At 40.0% G+C, this 19,751-nt stretch overlaps 1 pseudogene; it reads right to left on the bottom strand.

Annotated features, from left to right (window-relative positions):
* Positions 1 to 1,449: 1,449 nt before the first annotated feature.
* LOC147025941 (uncharacterized) lies at positions 1,450 to 19,388 on the bottom strand (annotated as a pseudogene).
* Positions 19,389 to 19,751: the final 363 nt, after the last annotated feature.

Here is a 19,751-nt window from a genome sequence, read left to right as displayed (position 1 = left end):
GACCTCTTTTGGTGTAAAGCTTGACTGCTCAGGGCACTGGTGCTCAAGTGGATGATGGCGAACCCTATCAATAATTATCCCAGCAAAGACTTTGCCCGCCACTGAGAGCAGGGTTACCCCTCGGTAGTTGGTGCAGTCCTGGCGATCACCCTTCCCTTTCCGCATATGGAAAAAACCCCTTTTCCAGTCAGTTGGGATGATGCCTGCATTCCAGACAGAGCACAGAACTGCATGCAATGGCAAGAGGACAGGTTCCTAATGTTAAATTGTGGAGGTCATGCCGATCACATGACTGGAAGTGTGTTAAAATGGCGGTTGCGTAAATTCCTTCAAAAATCTTATTTTCCAGACCCACCAGTCAGAATGCCCCCAAAGTTGGGTTATAACATGAGGACAGGGTAAGGATTTTAAAATGTGGAGGCCATGTTGATCACCTGACAGGAAGTGTGTTGAAATAGCGGATTTAATACATTATTGAGGAAATCCATAAATTCCTTCAAAAATCTTCTTCTCCAGACCCACAAGTCAGAATGCTACCAAATTTGGTTTACAACACTAGACCAGCGAAGGGATGTTATATTGCAGCTGTCATGCCAATCACGTGACCAAAAGTCTGTCAAAATGGCGGACTTAATAAATTATTGGGAAAATCTCTAAATTCCTTCAAAAACTTATTCTCCAGACCCACCAATCAGAGTGCCACCAAACTTGGGTGACAACATTTGGCCAGGGCCCAGATAAGCTACAGGTCCATTGATCCTATTTTTGTGATGACGATGATGTATATTTTGTACTCAATTTATGACTGATTAGATTGATAAACTACTGATCCATGGCCAACACTTTATGAAGGGTTTCATGATGTTGTGGAAATATACATCAAAGAACGTGAAGTGTATTCACGTTGAGAGGTATACGCATGTCATTCCAGAGGCAAAGTAATGGGAATTTATATGTTTGGTTTCTAATTGAGGTTCATCTTCTTCTGTGTGCTCGGTAAGCATCAACCATGCTATCGTATCCGCGCAGCAGCGAGGTGGCACTCTGCTCTCTACCTCGGTCTTTTCCTGTGAAATTGTGATCCTGTACGGAATGCCCTTCACTGTAATATTGTTCGAGTACTGTACCATCAATTGCTGCATTTAAAGCTCGATTGGATGGCGTCTGGGCCCAGCTAGTCCCAGACATTATTTGGCCTTTCTCATGAGAAATACATCCCATTTTACGTTTTTTCTGTCCTTTAAAATAAACTTTGTCTGCACTGTCCTGTGACAACCCAAATCTGAATGTTGGTCTGCACCTCGTATATTTCAAAATAGGCGCAATACTGCATCAATGTACCGTGTGAACCAATTCCATGAAAATGATCATCATGGGGTTGACAAATATCAATATCAATGATGATGACAACTACGGCGGCCATCTTTGCAAACATAACGAAGCATCCCTTTATCGCTTGCTCCTCTTTCCGAGCAGCGAGGCGAGCGGTTTGCAAAGTGCTTGATAAGGAACAAGTGGCTTGGCAAGCGACAGCAAGCTACTTGACGCCTGCAATTGACATGCGTGGGAACATGACACAGGTGATGAACGCCGAGTGAAAGCTGCGATACTGCATTGATGTTTCAGAGTAAAATGACAGTATTCCTGTTCAGTAGCATTTGAAACTACCTGTGAAACGTTTCCCACAACGCTTCCGTACACCATTGGAGCAACATATGTATTTCTGTTCAAAACGACATTTTCACAGAGTTTGAGATTCGTTCAAAAACAACGACGTGTTGTACGTGCTCCTTATCGGTGTCTTTTACAACACAGTGAAAACGAATCGTAATAAGAAGTAAACCGCTCAGATACTCGATTCTGCCATTGTCCATTTATTTTAGCATCAACCCATGTGACATCAAGCGAAGCTTAGCAACCGTAGCTTGGTAGGCCTCAGGCTTCTTGCGTTGAGGTTCCTTGGAAGGAAACACGTATTTTATTTTATTTTTACCTTCCTGGATGCTACAACCATTAACTAGCAGAATGGATAATTCTCTTAGGATTTATGAGATCATTTAAATACTCTCCAATAATAATATTTAATGCTTTTAACCCTCAGGTCGTCCGTCTGTGTGTCTGTCCGGGCCATAACGTTTTTACCATTTGAGCTTTTGTCATCAAATTTTCAACAAAGCTATATTCTGAGAATATGGAGAAGATAAATTAATAAATTTGTTAACATTATTATTATTATTATTATTATTATTAATATTATTGATATTGTTATTCTTCGAACCGTTTTGGCCTTTTTCTGCTCGATTTTTTTTTTTTTCTCATCAACCACTTGTCCGAATGTCAAATTTTCAGGGTTGGAGAGACCCTCCAATGAGAATATTTTAATGATAATGGTGACGTCCTAGGTAATGTGATATGGCAGCAGTCTTAGATTCAACGCAAACTATTAATGCATTATATCTCTGAAACCGCTGAACGGAAAAATTTGAAACTTGGCAAACCGCATTCCACTCCTAATGGGGAATAAAGAATGTAAGAATGATGTCATTGATGAAGTGGAACAACAGCTAGCCATAAATATTTTAATCAAAATCCAATTGTTTACCATTGAGATTCAGTGTGTATGTCCAGGCCATAGCATTTTTACCAATTGAGCTTTTGTCATAAAATCTTCAGAAAAACCTTTATTATGAGATTGTGGAGAACACGAATGAATAAAATGTACAATTTTTTAAAACTGTCATTGTCGTCAAGTTTAGTTCAAGTACAAAGTGGACGGGCTTTAAATTTTGAGATGCTTTTTGGTTCCAACATGAAACTACACTGATTGATTAATCAATACTTTCTAAAGATGAAAAGGTGCGAGCTTCTCTGGCCAAACTTGGATACAAAATCTGACCAGCGATAGCCAAAGATTCTCCAAAGAGATTCTCCGAAGAATCCAAAGAGATGAAGAAGTTAAGTCTCCGTCTCAGTCCCCTGGTCAGAGTTCTAGTCTCACATCCGTAGAGCAAGAGTGGAAGCACCAAGGACTTAACGACTTGGACATTCGTCCTCCTGCATAGGTACCGACAGCGACACACCCCATGATCCAGTGCATCCATGAATCCCCATGCCCGACCCAGATGTCCAGTGACCTCTGGCTCACAACATGCGGAGACATGAATGGCGAAAAGACCATTGCAACTCTGCAAACGAGGAGACCTCTAGAAGGAGGTTTACGACACAATTAGACCTGTCGGATCACAAAGACCTAGGATGTGGTCTGCCAAAGACTCATAAAGATAGTGTTCCTCTACGGCCGATCCTTTCGATGACTGGCTCTGCAGAGCATGAAGTTGCCAGAAGGTTATGTGAACTATTGCAGCCAGCACTGGACAGTGTCTCAGAACATGTAATTGTGGACTCCTTCACCTTCGCCAATGCCATACAGTCAATTACACACCTAAACAAGAATTTGTGAAAGCAATGGTAATAAAGAACCCATTTTGGATGTGGTTGTATTGAAAAGCCAATATACAATCAACGCGATTGACCTGAGTGCTCAAAAGGAAACTATAAAGTTTAATGGAATAGATACTTCCCCATACATTGAAAGAGGAGAGAGTGAAGAAGTTGTCACACATTGTTTACTTTTGGAAGGAACAGAATTACAGATTAATACAGATAATGGTGTTATGATTAGTCTCACATCATGTTTTTGATAAATAAATGAGTAGTAAGGTGCCAACTGGGGTATATATGCCTGGTGTTGGCTTAATGGTTGGGGTGGTGGGTTTGGGATCCTTGGATCCTGAGTTCAAATCCCAATTGGCTGTTGAATTAATACCAGGTGGGGTTGACTCTGCCTGTCATCCTTCCAAGGTCAGCAAAAATGAGTGCCAGCTTGCTGGTATCCTGTGTCAGAGTGTTGACCCGTCCAAGATTGTGCCTAATAGCCTAGGAGACTGTTGAGGTAGCACCAACGCTCTGCACAGAGTATGGTCCTGATGGATGGCTGGATGGAACTTGGGTATATGTTTTATTAAGAATGTATTAATAAACAAATCAATCATAATAAACTAAAATTTTGTATTCAAAATCAGAAGCATTGTATGATTAAAATTAATACAATTCAGAGAAAAGGAGCTAAAATAATTCATGTTTTGCTCACAAGAGAACAGGTGAAACCCTTAAATGATACTGCCTCACTTAAAATTAAAATGTCAAAACCAATGTTGAAGAAATATTCAATAAGAAAGATGAGTGGAGGATTTTTCCCATTTCTAATTCCTTTATTTTCTAGTTTAAGTGTGGCGGGTGCATTGATGGGCGGTATTTCAGCAGCAATAAAGCTGCTAATGAAAGGAAGGCTCAAATACAGGCTCAAAAGGAATTGGAAAGACATAGCAAGGAGTTGGAGAAACAAATTAGTAGAAGTGGTGAAATTGTAGATTTTGCTGAAAAACTTCAAAGCCTCCTTGATAAAGCAAGATTGTTAGTTGGAGATATGCTTTCTTCTATTGCACAAGCTGGTGTAAAATTAACTAAAAGGGTAAGGGATTATATCTTCTCATAAATAAATGAACAATGATGAGTGGTTTAAAGAATTTGGAAAGAATACATCAAATATAGAACTTGTCAAATATTGTTAGAAATTAAAAATTGATAATGTGGTAATTTGTATGAGAGATGAATTAACAAAGTTGTCTCAACATACAAATAATTTTATTATGAATTTAGAAGATAATAATTGAAACGGTTCTCATTGAGTTTGTATTTATAAAAATCAGGGTAAATGATATTTTGATAGTTATGGTCTTCCACCACCTGTTGAAGTAATGAAATTCTTACAGAATGGTGTTTCTCAAACATGTCAACTCCAAGAATTAAATTCCAAGTTTTGTGGTAAATTATGACGATATGTGTTATTTCAACTCAACAATAACAAAAAAATTTATGAAACAAGATTGTTAGTTGGAGATATGCTTTCTTCTATTGCACAAGCTGTTGTAAAATTAACTAAAAGGGCTAATGGATTATATCTTTCTCATAAATAAATGAGCAATGATGAGTATAATCTAATATAAATGACTTATGGTGGAAAAGATGGTTCTAGCTTTGGTCTAACCCAAAAGTTAGATATTGATTTGTCAAATTATTATTCAAAGGTGCAGGCTAAATGACATAAAATGTCATCAATAAATACAATATAACAAAAAATATTACAATGAAAAATGCTTCTAAATTAATAAATTATCCAAGCCCGACAACTACAAATGACTTGGTGAGATTAAGTGATTTATCTCAACATACAGTATATCCTTAAATAAAATGGCTGTGTATTCCAAAGATACAGAAATGTTGATTTTATCTCCAGGTCACACAGAATTCACAGTTCCAACTGAAATTAAATTTTATAAATGATATGATTTTAAATGATATGGATTGAATTAGGGTATAATTGGTCATTTAAAATAAACCTACAAACCTTAAAGGATTAAATCAGTCTCGTAAGGAAGAATATTATCTATCTGGTGCTGATAATGAGATTTGTGGAAGCATGATTAGCAAACAACAAATAAAATAATTTAATAAGGCTAAAATCAATAATGGTTTTGCTATCGTTTATGTAATGAAAACACAAACAACAGGAATTTACATAGTAAGTAAGGGAATACAAACTGATTTAAAAATAGGAAGATGGGGAGGTATTACCTGTCATCATATTAATCTATCATATATTTCTGATACATAAATGACAGCAAGAAGGCTTCAAGAAAATTATCATTTCTGTGTTCAAACATACCTAGAAGAAAAGGGCATTCAGAATTTTAATACATATGTTCTACAACATAAGAATGGGGGGTTTTCAATAAAAGATTGGTTATATACTGATGTTAAATAAACCAACAAGTTTGGATTTAAAGGCGCGGTCACACCTTGATGTTTTAGCCAGCCATGGCAACGTATTAAAATGTATCTAAAACGCTGGCTTACGTTGAACTTTTGATGTTTTTTTTAAAAGATTCGGACGTATTCATAGCGACTTGGTCTTATGTATAACGCATTGGTAATGGACACAGAACGTTTCGTTGTGTTATAAATAACTTATACCAACGAATGCTGAACCTGTTGTCGGCCTACACAACAGATGCCCAACGATAGTCTAACTTAGGCATAGCGCGTTGCACGCATCGCCGACGATGTCGTGACGTAGCCTATTAAAAGGCTGACGCACAACGATTCGAATCATAACTGCCATAGAAATGGAAGTGTCAACATCGCGGTCACACCTTGGCGATCTTGCCAGCGTATGCCGACCTATGAAAAATGTGTCTAAAACGTTGGGGCACGTCAAATACGGTATGAGTAAGTTTTGTATACGTGAGTAAAACGCTAAAGTACGCTATCATTCGTCGTAGTAAGTAGAGTACGTCAAGAAATTTTAAACATGTTCAAAATTTTACGACATACTCGGCATATGACACACGTTCCGCATGCGATGGGGATAAGTTTTACACACGATATGTGGATGCTTACACACGTCCACAAAGGCTACTTATAAGCTACTCATAAGTCGAAACACGTCGCGGTAATGTCTTTTTTACGCGAAACTTATTTCTAACTTATGTTTGACGTGCTTTGAACCAATTCTTTACGTAGTCCCAACACACATCGATGTATGTAGATGTATTCCAATGACGTCTTCCGGTGGACAAAAAAAAAAAAAATTAACGTGTTTCTAGCTTACAACTGCCATATAAAGACGTGTTCCCAGCGGTTTTGGGAATTGGTATATAAAAATGCTGCTCATAAAAGGGGAACCCAACAGTGTTTTCGAGTCCTTTTTGAGTCGATATCCATGTCAGCAGTAACAGTATCAGTATCAGTATCAGTATTAGTATTAGTATTAGTAGTAGTTTGTTCATGTTGGCAGTAGTAGGTGAGTGTGAGGGGGAGGGTGTGGGTTATGATGGATCGTCCTTGCGTTTAACGATTTAACGATTTAAATGATAAACTCAATGATTTAAATGGCTGCATCTCCACTATTGAAAGTAGACGCTTGCGCTCAACAATTCGATTTTTTTTTACACTCAACGACTTTTAAACGGTACCACTCAGCTATTTTCATTGTTTACAATGAACGATTTAAATTGCTGTCACTCGCCTTTGTTTTTTGACGCTGGGGTTTGGAAATTTGAAGCGTTTCTTCTGAACGTGTTAAAATGCTCAAACTCGACTATTTTAAATAGACGCTGCCGATGGACAATTGGAATCATAGCCAAGCTAGACATCGAAGTGTGAACATCCTCGTCATGCCGAAGAAAAGTTTGAAGAATGCTGCAAATAAGTGTCCTGGCCGTGGCCGTGGACGCTGACGCAAGGACGATCCATTATACCGACGTCTTTCAGCCTATGAGTAACTTAAAAGTAACGTCTGTCGATGTGTGGCAACGATCGCTTAACGTGCCAACAACACGTTAATCATAGGTTAGAAATAAGTTTCGGGTACACTAAACATCACCTTGGCGTGTCTCAACTTATGATTAACTTATAAGTAGCATGTGTTGACGTCTGTCAACGATCGCAGACCATGCATACAACTTATGGCCAGCGTAGTGGAACGTGTGAGTCATACGCCGGAATACATCGTGAAATTTCAAGCATGAAAAAAATTGAGGACAACCAAAAAGTACAACGTTTAAAGCCAACGTACAACGACGTATGGCAGTGTTTTTCAGCGTGCTCTCAATGTTATCAAAACTTACCCATAACGTATTCAACGTGTGCCAGCGTTTTAGAAAAAAAAATTCAAAAAATCGGCATACGTTGGCTAAAACGTCAAGGTGTGACCGGGCCTTAACTAAAATGTTAAATAATGAAAAGGTTTTAAAGTTGATAAAATATAAAGCTCTTTAAGAGATTCAGAATAAATTTTATTGGATTTGTGTGGTAAAATTTTTTTATATTGGATACAGGAATATCAAGAAATCCAGATGAATATATGTATGATATTCTACAGGGTGAAAGTGCCTCAAGGGTAGTAAGGGATGAGGAAGGAGTTGAAGAGAAAATGAGGCAAGAGAGAAGGAGGAGAGTAAGAAAAAGGATATGGAGGAGAGGGAGGAAAGAGAGAAAATGAATAAATATAAAAATATGGAAACCAGTGAGATTTTATAAGAGATTGGAGGTATAACATAAATTAAATTAATTTCAACGCACTGAGGAGGAAAACAAAGAATTAACAAGTCTATCAAAAATGTATGTGTCAAGAGTATTAACATCAATTTCAGGGAGTAGATTTAAATGAGAAAGTGGAGATAAAGAAGAGAAAGAAGGGAAAGATTATATTATTGATGATGTTTGTGTTATTGACTTTTGTTAAAGTTTTACATTTTCCCCGAAATAAATGAAGGAGAGAGTGAAGGAATTTCTAAGGATTCTTCATGTTAGAAAAATATAGGTTCAAATATATGTGTTGGAAACTAAAAAGGTTTTCACACTCTGTATGAATTTATCTCCTTAATAAATACAATGACAATAATTTATTGTTTCAAATGTAAAAATAACACTCATACTAAAAATATCTCGTATGTTAAAAATAAAAATAATGGAGTTATACAAAAAGGGATATGTTCGATGTGTGGCTCGAAAAAGTGTCAATTCATCTTGAAGCATTCATCAAAGTCAAATCATCTTCCATACTTGAAATCAAAGCCATCTCCCGAGCTTCGATACGGTCTGGCACGCTACCCTGCTCACCAAACTCTGTTCTTATGGTATCAAAGGACATCTCCATCCATGGCTTGCAGACTTCCTCTCCTGTTGCAGCCAACGTGTGGCCCTTAATGGAATTCTCTCATCTCCTTTTCCTGTCCAGGCTGGAGTTCCTCAAGGCAGTGTTCTGGGCCCTGTTCTTTTTCTCGTTTTCATCAATGATCTCTCCGACTCTCTGGAAAATACTCTTTTTCTCTTTGCTGATGACTCCACCTTCTGCCGTACCATCTGTCATCCCTCAGATTGGCAAGCAGCAGCATCTTCACTCTCTGCAGATCTGGATTAGATCGCAAGCTGGTCCAACATGTGGAACATGTCTTTCAATCCTGACAAGTCTCACACTCTCACTATGTCTATCCGAAAGGACCGTCTGGAAATCCACTTTCTCAACAAACCTCTTGAAAAAGTCCTTTCATTCAAGCTTCTGGGTCTCACTCTCTGCCAGATCTTTCCTGGGAAAGCCACATTTCCAAGATGGCCCCCAAAGGCAGTCACCGACTGGGCATCCTCCCTTGTGCAAAGTCCTTCCTTGGCACACCTGAGCTCATGACCACATACAAAGCTTTCGTCCACAGCCTGGTGGAGTGTGGCTCTCCCCTATGGGCTCGTGCTCCTGCCTCTCACCTTTCTTGGCTTCATGCTGTGGAAACCATGGCATTTAGGACCATTGCTATCTCCCGCGATGAGGCTGAGTCTTTGGGTCTCCACACTCTCTCACCCAAGGCAGGTCGGTGATCTTTCTATCTTCTACGTCTCCTCTCCGGCCTCACCCCCCTGCTCTGTCTGAGATATGCGCCTCCCTCATATTTCTGCAGGGTGCTTGAGATCTGCTAGCAACCCCCTTCTGGTAAAATTACCCAAATCGAAAATCACTGCTCACCTTCACTCTTTCATTTTTCCCGCCTTTGGAACAAACTCCCACACTCTCTTCAATCCCACCCTTCCCTCCAGGTCTTCAAAACAGCTATTCCCCACCATTTATTATCTTCCCCCATTCAAAACCATGATCTTTTCTACTCCTGATAATCCACCCCAAACCCACCTCCTTCGAATTCCCTGCTTTCCTTCCTGAAAGTCCCTGTAGTGTACAGACCTGAAAGTCCCTGCAGTGTCCATCTTGTTTACCCTGTGTTTCCCACTCCATTCCTCTCCCTTCCACAGATGTCGTCTGTCTCTGTTCCCCACTGATTTTCCTTCCTTCTCTCGCCCCTCTTGGCTACTGCTCTCCTTGCTGTATGTTCTGTTGTCTTAGCTCTCATACGAGCCTCGACAGTGTATACAAAGAAGAAAGCATAAAAGTGGGGGAGATATGCAAAAGTTTTGATTGGGAGGTAAATTTGCAACAACTGGAAAACCAGGGGAATTACATCTACCAGGACGTTCTTTCTGTGGTCTGTGCAGAAACTTGGATAAACGATGACATGAGGCTAACAATCCTAAACCTTGGTCTCAACCTCAAAATAGGGTTAATTAAATGTGTATGAAGCACGATATTGATTATGGAAATAGCACGACATTGTAAGAAAAACACAAAGCCGATCGAGAAATGTTGTATAATTTGTCTTTAAAACGAAATCCAACCGTGAGAGAAAACGTTGATACGTTCATCGTGAAGAAGGTGATAAGTGCTAAATTAAGACTTGGGCTTGAAATTTCAAAAAACTATTGGTGTTTAATGATGTTAAGACTGAAGAGCTTTGAGCTGATGAATTACATAAACCAATAATCACAAAGTTTAAAAGAAGTCAGGTTTATTCCAAAGTAGTTGATTATATCTTATCCGCTGACTCAATTTAACTCAATAATGATAAAGGATACAAGTATGCTTTAACCGTTATTGATTTGAGGAGTAGATATGCGTGGGTAGATTCTTTGAAAAACAAAAGAGGTAATACTCTTATGTTAGCCTTCCAACATATATTTAATAAAAGCAAGAGAAAACCTATTAAATTGTGGAGTGATGAGGGAATAGAGTTCTACAATAAACATTTGTTAATTTTCTTAAAGTTAATGGTATTACATTACACAGCACCTTTAATGAAGGAAAGGCAGTTGTTATTGAGTGCTTTAATCGCACTTTGAAAGAGAGACTATGCAAAAAAATTCCAGAACTTGGGAATAGGTATCTTTCATTCAGAACATTGTAGATAATTACAACAATGCAGTTCATTCCTCAACAAAATCAAAACCATCAGAAATATTTACAAAATTTGAATATGAAAGGGAGATTAATCTGAGACTTCCAAAGTTTAAGATTGGTGATGTCAGAATATATCGATGGAAAAACCACTTTGAAAAAGGGTGCACAAAGATATTGACGAATGAACTTTATAAAATAATTGATGTAATGGATACAGTTCTGTGGATTCACAAATGATGTGATTTAAAGGGAGAAGAAATATTGGGTTCATTTATTCAACGGATTTACAAAAGACAAAACTAAGCAAGTAATACCCTTGAAAACAATAGGTTTGCACTTCACAATCCTCGACTTATACACCTCTGTGGAGTATAGCTGGGGACATCTGCTGTGGCATTAAAAATAACAAATAAACAATACTATACATAATGTATGCAATGGAGGACGTTGTTAGATCTGTGAACACCAAACACAGAATCCTTAACTGAATAATCGTCAAGGCTTAACTTTTGTGTGTGGGTAATGGGGGACATTATAAGATCTGTGAACCTCAAACACAGAATCCTAAACTGAATGGCCAGTTAAGGCTTAATTTTTGTTTGTTTGCTTGTGTGTGTGTGTGTGTGTGTGTGTGTGTGTGTGTGTGTGTGTGTGTGTGTGTGTGTGTGTGTGTGTGTGTGTGTGTGTGTGTGTGTGTGAGTGAGTGAGTAATAATATAACAAGAAGCATAATCAACCTTAGCCCTTTCATAAATCCAAAACCCTAACCCTCACATTCATTCACTTCCGGTTCTGGGTTTGGAGCATTGGAAGGTCTCATTGGGAGCTCCCTGCTGACGATCTCAAAGTTAAGTTTCCGGTCGTTATTTGTCCCGTTTTAACTGTTTATTTTCTCACCTACATGTTACTGTGTGTTCGTAGTTCAGTTTTGTTTCAAAAATCGTGCTATTTTGTGAGATTTCATGGAACTTGTCTTACTGGGTGCTTGAGGCCTATCCTTGAGGCTTGAGGCCTACCCTTTGTTCTCCTCGGTGTACAATCGTGTTTATTTGTTTTTTCTCCCCATTATCTTCAATTTCTATATTTCCCACTTTCTTAACATCCCAATCCCAACTAATCACTCTATTTCTAATGTTAAAAAAAAACAATAAAAAGCTAACTTTCTCCGATTCTTCTTATTATTATTATTCTTCTTCCTCCTCTTCTTCTTCTTCCTCGAATTTTTTTCTACAACACATCCATGACCTAATCTGTTGAAAACTCTCTCAAACATTAATAATAATAACAAAAACTATCTCTTATAATGCTTCATCTTCCTCTTTCAAACGTGTGGTACTCTTTACTGTATCAGAATGCACTACTCTTCTGCTATTTAAACAGACTGCTCTCAATTCGACCTTTCCTTCATATCTTGCCGAAAAAATCCAACTGTTGCAGCGTTTCTTCTCTCCATTCTCTGAATTCACCTTTATTGCATCCCTCAGGAAATGTGTTTAATCGCATGACTGACCTAAAACTTAAAAAAAAAGTTTGCTATGAATGTTTGCTTTCCATCAACCATTCTTTTTTTCCAACTTCAATGCCAACTCACTCCTCTCACCCCTCACTCTCAAAGCAACCATCCCACTCTTCTCCCTCCAAGCCTCCCTCTCACCTCTCTCAAAAATTCCCCCACACCCTTCTTCCACCATTCATCCCCCTCACTCATCCTTCCCAAAGTTGCCTCCCCCCTCCCATCCACAAAGCTGCCTCCTTCCACTGCCCTCTCACCTCCATCTCTTCACTCCACCTTCTCAAATCCTAAACTGCCTTCTTCCCCCTCTCTTGTCCCCCCTCTCCCCCAGCACCACAGAGCCTTTTCTCCTCCTCATTCGGCCTCCTCCCCGAGCTATTCTGCAACCCCCCACCCTCTTTCCACAACACTCCTTACCTCCCCCCTCGTCCCTTGTCCTACCCCCCACCCCCAACCCCTGCACCCAAAGCCTCCTCCCCTACCTCTTCATTAAAAGTATGGACCTCAAATATCTGGGGCCTTTGCTCAAACCTTTCAGATCTTTCCATACAGGTTGCCACTGACAAACCAGACATAATCTGCCGAACAGAAACCTTCCTCCAGCAAGACGTGTCTGACTCCCAAGTATATCTCCCTGGTTACTCCCTCCTCAGGTTTGACAGACCTGAGCCTCGCCCTGGTGGAGGAGTTGCTCTCTTCATCAAAGACTCTATTCCTCACTCTCCATGCACTGCCCTCACTCCCCCACACCCCCAGGAATACCTCTGGCTACGGCTTCCCCTCAACTCCCACCTCATGTTTATATGTGTACTGTACCGTCCACCTAACAGTGATGACTCCATCTACACCTCACTATCTGAAAACATGGACCAACTTCTATCTTCTCATCCAAACTCTCTCTTCCTCATATGTGGCAACTTCAATTGTCATCATGCCAGTTGGCTCGGTGTGGGGACCTCTCTCACCTGTCATGGCACCTCAGCAAAACTTTCTGCAACTCATTGGGACTGACTCAATCGGTCAAATTCCCTACCCGGATCTCAACCAATGGTACTCCATCTCTTCTGGATCTGATTTTGACAAATTTTCCTGACAATATCTGCTGCTCTTTCTCCGCTCCAATCGGTTCTTCTGACCACGTCCTTGTCAAAGTGGACATCTCTCTGGCTATTATCAGAGAACCACCTCACCGACGTCGAGTCTGGCATTTCACTCAAGCCGACTGGCAGGGTCTCCAAGCAGCCCTTAAACTTGTAGACTGGTCTCCTATCTCTACTTTCTCCAACATCAACTCATCCTGGGAATTCTTTGAAAGAAACTTGCTCTCCCTCATGCACAGATTTATCCCCTCTCCTCTTCAGTTGTCCTACCCTTCCTCCCGCCCTTGGTTCACTGAAGCTTGTGGTGAGGCAGTTCTCCTGAAACAACTTGCCTTTGCCTCATGGAAAGCAAACCCAACTGAGGGCAATCTCAGTTCCTTCCATAAAGCTCGGAACAAGTGTGCATCTACCCTCAGGAGAGCCAGAAAACAACATCTTTCTCATCTCAAGTCTGAACTCTCAAACCTCTCTCTCCCTCCTCAAAATCCTGGTGGCATCGAATCAAATCTGTTTCTGGTGTATGTTCCCCCTCCATCCCTCCCTTACCTCAAATGGCCTCACTGCTGATATTGCACATGAAAAAGCTGAATGTCTAAACTCGGTGTTTGCAGCTAAATCTTGTGTCCTAAACCCATCACTTTCTCTACCCACCTTACCCAGTCACACCCAACTGTCGCTGGACTCTGTATCCTTTTCTCCTGACAAGGTGGAGAGCTTTCCTTCAAACCTCGACTCAGATTCTGCAACCGGTCCAGACGGCATCAGCCCACGTGTCCTCAAAGCCTGCTCTTCTGCTCTTGCTCACCCTCTCTCTGTTATATTCACCCTCTCATTTGCTCAAGGTCATCTGCCATCTGCTTGGAAATCAGCAAACATCACTGCCCTGCACAAAAAAGGTGCAAAAACAGATCCCTGCAACTACAGACCAATCAGCCTTCTCCCAATCATCAGCAAGGTTATGGAATCCATCATCGCTTCAGACATCAAATCCTTCCTCTTCTCCAATGGCCTGATTTCTGATCATCAATTTGGTTTCAGACCAGGTCACTCGACCTTGGATATGATGCTTCTGCTCTCCCAACAATGGATGGAGGTCCTCAATGCCAGACAGGAAATCCGAGCCATATCCCTGGATATATCACGTGCTTTTGACACAGTCTGGCACCTTGCCCTGCTCACCAAACTCTCTTCCTATGGTATCCAAGGTCATCTCCACTCATGGCTCACAGACTTCCTCTCCTGTCACAGTCAACGTGTGGCCCTAAATGGAGTTCTTTCATCCCCCCCCCCCCTTCCTGTCCGGGCTGGAGTTCCGCATGGTAGAGTTCTGGGCCTTGTTCTTTTTCTGGTTTTCATCAATGATCTCTCAGACTCTCTGGAAAATCCTCTATATCTCTTTGCTGATGACTCCACCCTCTGCCGTACCATCGGTCATCCCTCAGACCGGCAAGCAGCAGCTTCTTCGCTCACTGCTGATCTGGATAAAATCACAAGCTGGTCCAACACGTGGAACATGTCTCAATCCGGACAACTCCCACACTCTCACTATGTATCTTCAAAAGGACCGTTTAGAAACCCCCCCCCCCATCCACTTTCTCAACAATCCTCTGGAAGAAGTCCTTTCTTTCAAGCTCCTGGTCTCACTATCTGCCAGGACCTTTCCTGGGAAAGCCACATTTCAAACCTCGCCTCCAAAGCCAGTCGTCGACTGGGAATCCTCCGTCGTGCAAGGTCCTTCCTCGGCCCACCTGAGCTCCTGACCACTTACAAAGCTTTTGTCCGCAGCCTGATGGATTACTGCTCTCTCCCCTGGGCTGGTGCTCCTGCCTCCCACCTTTCTCTGCTTCACGCTGTAGAAACCAAGGCATTTCGGATCATTAGCATCTCCCGCAATGAGGCTGAGTCTTTGGGCCTCTCACTCAATCACCGCAGGATGGTCGGTGGTTTTTCTGTCTTGTACCGTCTCCTCTCCAGCCTCGCCCCCCCTGCTCTCTCTGCGATTTGTCCCCACCACATTTCCACAGGGCGCTCAAGGTCCCTCACTCAAGGTTTGCTCAAGCTCAAGGTTTGGAATAAACTCCCTCACTCTATTCATTCCCATTCTTCCCTCCTGGCCTTCAAAACAGCTGTTCACCACCACCTCTTATCATCCCCCATCCAAATCCTTGATCTTTTCTACCCCCGATAATCCACCCAAGCCCACCTCCTTCAAATTCCCTGCTTTCCTTCCTGAAAGTCGCTGTAATGTCCATCTTCTGTTCCTCATGTTCCCCGTCCCATCCCTCTCCCTTCCACAGATCTCCAAATGTCTCTTTTCCCCACTATTTTGTCCTTCCCACTCCCCCCCCCACTCCTGTCTCATGCCCCCCTTGATGTGCGTTGTGTGTTAGCTCTTATACGAGCCTCGACAAGGTATACAAAAAAAAAAATCCCAACCCCAACCCATCCCTAACGCTCACATTGAAAATCTCAACCCAACCCCAACCCTAACCCATCCTTTACCCATCCCGAACCCAACCCTAACCCTCACATTCAAAATCCTAACCCCAACCCAAACCCATCCCAAACCCAATATTATATATATACATATATACATATATATATATATATATATATATATATATATATATATATATATATATATATATATATATACACACATATATATATACACACATATATATATACACACATATATATATATATATATATATATATATATATATATATATATATATATATATATATATATATATATATATATATATATATATATATATATATATATATATATATATATATATATATATATATATATATATATATATATATATATATATATATATATATATATATATATATATATATATATATATATATATATATATATATATATATATATATATATATATATATATATATATATATATATATATATATATATATATATATATATATATATATATATATATATATATATATATATATATATATATATATATATATATATATATATATATATATATATATATATATATATATATATATATGTATATACACACACACACACACACACACACACACACACACACACACACACACACACACACACTGGGGAGAACAAGTATTTGATACACTGCCGATTTTGCAGGTTTTCCCACTTACAAAGCACGTAGAGGTCTGTAATTTTTTATCATAGGTACATTACAACTGTGAAAGACGGAATCTAAAACAAAAATCCTGAAAATCACATTGTATGATTTTTAAATAATTAATTTGCATTTTATTGCATGAAATAAGTATTTGATCACCTCCCAACCAGTAAGAATTCCGGCTCTCACAGACCTGTTAGTTTTGACTTTAAGAAGCCCTCCCATTCTCCACTCATTACCTGTATTAACTGCACCTGTTTGAACTCGTTATCTGCATAAAAGACAGCTGTCCACACTCAATCAATCAGACTCCAACCTCTCCACAATGGGCAAGTCCACAGAGCTGTCTAAGGACATCAGGGGCAAAATTGTAGACTTGCACAAGGCTGGGATGGGCTACAGGACAATAGGCAAGCAGCTTGGTGAGAAGGCACAAATGTTGGCGCAATTATTAGAAAATGGAAGAAGTTCAAGATAACAGTCAATCTCCCTCGGTCTGGGGCTCCATGCAAGATCTCACCTCGTGGAGCCTCATTGATCATGAGAAAGGTGAGGGATCAGCCCAGAACTACACTGCAGGACCTGGTCAATGACCTGAAGAGAGCTGGGACCACAGTATCAAAGAAAACCATAAGTAACACACTACGCCGTCCTGGATTAAAATCCTGCAGCGCACGCAAGGTCCCTCTGCTAAAGCCAGCGCATGTCCAGGCCTGTCTGAAGTTTGCCAATGACCATCTGGATGATCCAGAGGAGGAATGGGAGAAGGTCATGTGGTCTGATGAGACCAAAATAGAGCTTTTTTGTTTAAACTCCACTCGCCGTGTTTGGAGGAAGAAGAAGGATGAGTACAACCCCAAGAACACCATCCCAACCGTGAAGCATGGAGGTGGAAACATCATTCTTTGGGGATGCTTTTCTGCAAAGGGGACAGGACGATTGCACCGTATTGAGGGGAGGATGGATGGGGCCATGTATCGCGAGATCTTGGCCAACAACCTCCTTCCCTCAACAAGAGCATTGAAGATGGGGCGTGGCTGGGTCTTCCAGCATGACAACGACCCGAAACACACAGCCAGGGCAACTAAGGAGTGGTTCCGTGAGAAGCATCTCAAGGTCCTGGAGTGGCCTAGCCAGTCTCCAGACCTGAACCCAATAGAAAATCTTTGGAGGGAGCTGAAAGTCTGTGTTGCCCAGCGACAGCCCCGAAACCTGAAGGATCTGGAGAAGATCTGTATGGAGGAGTGGGCCAAAATCCATCCATCAAACTTATCTTTCATCAAGCAACATCCAACAAAGACCACATCGATATGTTTGGAACCTCGAGAGTCTTGGTAGACATCACATTTCAAGTCTCCAAAATAAAACCAACTTTCAAAGTCTCCAAGCTATAACCACATTCCTGTTGAGCCGCCAATATAGGTGTCACATTGTGAGTTATCAAAACAAAACCTAACATTACAAGTCTCCAAATATATAACTATCTTTCCAAGTCTCCAAGGCAAAACCACAATTTTCTGAAATATTGTGGGTTTCGGTGATAGTTCTCACATAGTAGAACTGTGGACCATCAGGGAAAACTCCAATTTTCCAATTTTGATGGGCTTTGGTGATAGATCTCACATAGTACAACTGTGGATCATCAGGGAAAACTCAATTTTTCAAAATTTCAGAAACTTGTGGGTCTCCTTTATTAAAATTTGTATTCTGGCTCATCAAGGTACAACTTGTTCAGTGGGTATTGTCTTGATTACTCACAATGAATACCATCAATGTGGAACTCTTTTTCAGGATTTTGTAGGTCTCCAAGGTATAACTCTTTGGTTGGATCATCAACATAGAGCACGTTCTGTGGGCCTTGATCACTCACAAAGTTTCAACCAAATTAACAATTTCACCCCAAGTTGTGGCAAAAGCAGTATTTTAATTTTGCATTTCTGATACAATTTCCTGTGAGAGAGAATATTAACATATGAACTAATTTTATTCATTTATACAAGATTATGATCTTCTTCTTCTTTCGGCTCGCTCCCGTTAGGGGTCGCCACAGCGGATCAACTGTCTAATTCGTTTTGTTGTCCACATAATGATTTGGCATAGGGTTTTACGCCGGATGCCCTTCCTGACGCAACCCTGGTCGCCTCTTACGACACACAGGGATATGGTACACCTATTCTTACCAGGGCATACACCGGGCCCAGTACAACTGGTACTCATTTTGCCGACCTCGGAAGGATGGCAGGCTGAGTCAACCCCCTGGTGTTTTCGACTTGGTTTATATATATATATATATATATATATATATATATATATATATATATATATATATATATATATATATATATATATATATATATAAATTCAGTGTCCCAACGGGGCTTGAACTCAGGACCTTTTGGGTCCCAAGCCACTGCCCTAACCACTGTGCCAACACCAGGCTCTAATACAAGATTATGATATATATATATATATATATATATATATATATATATATATATATATATATATATATATATATATATATATATATATATATATATATATATATATATATATATATATATATATATATATATATATATATATATTAAACTTTGCAAATATTGAAAGAAAATCTTACCTCCATTGATAAGAGGTTTGAATCCAGTTTATCAATTTGAAGGTTTAGTTCCACACAGGTAGTAGGACTCCAAAGTAATCCCACTCAAGCTCAGCGCAGTAGTCCATTCTCAATAAAAGTTTTTTTAAAATGTTTAAATTTAGCCTGTTTCAACCCTTTATAAAAGAACTAGATGACCCATGAACCCGCTGGGTTCCCGTTGTGACAGCGGTTGATGAAAAAAATCATTTCAAGAAAAAAAAAAGATAGCTTCAGCGAACTATACTGCTGAGGTTGTTTGCATTGATCAAATTCTCCCGAAGAGTACTCGACTGAATCAGGAATTGATTTTTTTAACAATTTTTTTTTGTTACCCGATTTGAACGAAACTTGATACTGCACACCGCAGGCGAATGGTGATTAAGGTGGCCCTAATTTTTTTGTGCTATCGTGTTCTGTTTTGGCTGTATTTTGGGAACATGCATACATAC

This window comes from Eptatretus burgeri, chromosome 5 (genome assembly GCF_056783735.1).
Source record: "Eptatretus burgeri isolate ZD-2024b chromosome 5, Ebu_testis_v1, whole genome shotgun sequence".
In the NCBI taxonomy this organism is placed as follows: domain Eukaryota; kingdom Metazoa; phylum Chordata; class Myxini; order Myxiniformes; family Myxinidae; genus Eptatretus; species Eptatretus burgeri.
Note: the sequence above shows the minus strand (reverse complement) of the source record. Positions and strands in the feature narration are given on the sequence as shown.